Here is a 3,272-nt window from a genome sequence, read left to right as displayed (position 1 = left end):
TTATGCATAACCAACTAATAGTCTTGTGAAAAGTACTCGACTAATCGAGTCCACCTGGTGTCCGTAGACATAGATCCATATGGATACTAGTTTCTCACTTTTCACACCACACTCACTTGTTTCTCTTGTGCTTTACTTACTACTACATTGTTTTACATGTACAAACAAGGTTCCTTTATTAATTCAAGGCACATGTCCTTTCATACATCCCTTTGAACATCACCAAAACAATTTCTTCTTAAACAAGGCCTAATGAAGATAGTCGTATATTTCAAGAAAAAGAAAATTTTCAATTTTCTTATGAGTTTTTTGCTCTCCATGAACTTTCTCTATCTAACCAATAGAGCCTTTGCAAAGGGTTTTCTTATTCGCTACCCATGAATTGTGCATACTTCCCCAATTGCTAACCGTAGGGGCATCTCATTAACCGCAAGGCATCTTGCTAACCACAAGGCTTCTTGCTAACTGCAAGGGATCTTGCTAACAGCAAGAGAGCTGATAACCTTAGCTTATTCTCCGCTAATCAAGGGATCATCTTACTAATAGCAAGACATCTCGCTAATTGCAAAGCATCTTGCTAACCACAAGGAACAAAAGATATTCCTTCAATAATTGTTCTCTTTAAGTGATTCTTCAAACATGATCAACCAAGTTTGAATATCAAACATCAACAAGATATCAAACAATAACAATTTATCAAATAGTGACAATTTATCAAACAAATCTTTCACTATTCTACGAAATCATATGCTTGTTTCTTGTGATACAATCACGTTTCTTGGATACTTAAGGATAATTCCTAGACTCTCGACTTACTAGATTTGCATGTATAATGATGCAAAATTATATTTTTTCTACTAGATTAGTGACGTGTTCGCATTAGGGAAAATTTGGACTCACAAAGGAGTCTTATAAGGAGTTTGACTTCCTCTCTCATGTCCAAAACGGGCGAGCGGTAAAATTTTTGCAAATCAACTCTAAACTTGGCGGAGATTTGATAGTTAGAATCTACTCTTCAAGCTCTTTCTATTGATATATAGCACGCCAAGGGATTCCTCATATTTTGAAAGATTCTATTTTTGATTCTCTTGTGATGTAACAACTCCGTCTAGAATCTAGAGAATAAAAAATAGAATCTTTTAAAATATGAGGAATCTCGTGGCGTGCTATTTATCATTAGAAAGAGCTTGAAGAAGAGATTCTAACTGTCAAATCTCCGCCAAGTTTAGAGTTGGTTTGAAAAAATTTTACCGCATGTCCGTTTTGGATATGAGAGAGGAAGTCAAACTCCTTATAGGGCCCCCTTTGTGAGTCCAAATTTTCCCTAATGACTACCTTTTGTGTTGGAGGTTAAATGGCTTCAACTTCTTCCCAATTGATACCTCCGCTTGAGGTACGATTGGAGTAGTTGATACCTTTCTTTGTACCCTTGGAGGAGGAACGGAAAGAGCATCCTTGGAGCTTTGTGTCACTAACTTTGGAGCCAAATTCAATTCTATGTGCACGCTTATGTTTTTTTTAAAAGCTTAGAGATGTAGTGATTTTAAAGTGGGATCTAGCCTCAGATCAAGGCCTAAAATTGACACCTACTTTTTTTGTCAAGAGCTATTTTGCCTATCAAAACAATCTCAAAATTGCCTGTCATTTTTTGTATTTATATCTTTAATTTAACGTTATATATGGCAAATTATATAAGTTGATTGCATTACACAAAGCATATGAAAGGAGGCTTGAAAAATTGGATGTCAAAAAGAAATTTTTATCATGCCTGGCAGGCCTTGTGATTTTATCACTTGTTTTTTTTGTGTAGCAAAACTCACAATTGTGAGTGATTGTATTATAAAGTCATCAATAGATATACAAATCAGTCTCAAGCTCAAGTCAAGCCTTGAGGAACAAAGGGTTACATGTGAGCGTAGTTACAAGTACCTAATAGCTTACTATTGCGAACAACTCAATCCTTTACCAAGGAGGGCTTGACTGGATGGTGAGGGTTGATCTAAGCCACTCATCCAAGCTATGCCTTTTACTTACCACATATATTAACTCCTTGATTTCTTGTACAATCTTTGAGAAACTAGCCACAAAGAGATTGTTATCGAAGACACGATAGTTCTTGGCCTTCCAAATATTAATGAAGAAGAAATATCTGACAATTTGAGTACAAATTAGAAGTGCAAAACTTCAAAACTGTTTACCACCAATGCATAAATCCCTCTTGAAAAACTCTATTTTCCACGTCCTTTCTATCCATTTTCACATCTTTCTTGCAAGTCCTCTAATAGAAGGGCATTCGATGATAAGGTGGCCAAGGTCTTGCTAGCTAGTCTACACACTGAACATCTATCGGGTCCAATACCACGTGCTTGAATCTTGATACCATTCGGAAAGGCCCCTCAAAGTACCTTCCATAGAAATATCTTCATAAACTGAGGGCACTGTGGATTCCAGATGTTCTCCGTGACCTCTACCCATCGAGCCTCTGACCGTTGCTTCTTCCACTACTTGTTTAAAGGGGTGAACCAATCAGACTCATGAAATTAACACGTGGTAAATGCTCTTGGTATGGGTTTAGAGAATCGGCTACTCATGGGCCATTTTCAATCTTTCCATTCAAAAGTAGATTCACAGATTGGCATCAGAACACGGTCCAAGACTTCAACAACCATGTTGACAACAAGTATCTTCTCAATGGTCTTGAGTTGAAACTGGGAAACCACCTGCTTAGAGGATTTCTAGCACTTGCTATTTCTATCCCAGAAGTGGCTCATCCATTGAAGTCCTTTATTGTTCATCCTTCTTGCAATTTCTCTCTAGTAAGGGTCCAAGATAACCCCAACAGCTTTAGATAGCCAGGGGGACCAATGCAAGATGGAGTCTTGGAAGTATCTGGTTAATTCACCCCATTTCAGTGCCCCTGTTGCTCTATTGCACTTTTGCACCAACTCAGCCTTAAACTAGCCCACCAGGGGCTAGAAGTTTGTCATGCACCTCGATCCCTTTCCACTGACCCCCTTTAGAGAAAAGTTTTTCCTTGTCCATAGCATCTATAAGTGTCTTCACCATATAAGCTTATGTGGGATCGCCTCTGGGTGGTGCAAGCCTTAGGAAGTTTAGCCAAGTGGGATGGCTCTTCAACAATAATGGCTTCACAAACTTCATACTCATGGCATGGGACACAAAATTGGGTGCAAATTTATCTCTGGTGGAGTGTGCACATAGAGTATTAAATACGTGGGATAGTGCTTGATCCATATCTTTCTACAACAGGG

The sequence above is a fragment of the Adiantum capillus-veneris genome, chromosome 25, assembly GCF_014529385.1.
Source record: "Adiantum capillus-veneris isolate H3 chromosome 25, ASM1452938v2, whole genome shotgun sequence".
In the NCBI taxonomy this organism is placed as follows: domain Eukaryota; kingdom Viridiplantae; phylum Streptophyta; class Polypodiopsida; order Polypodiales; family Pteridaceae; genus Adiantum; species Adiantum capillus-veneris.
The sequence above is the reverse complement of the archived record's forward strand: the minus strand, read 5'-3'. Positions refer to the sequence as shown.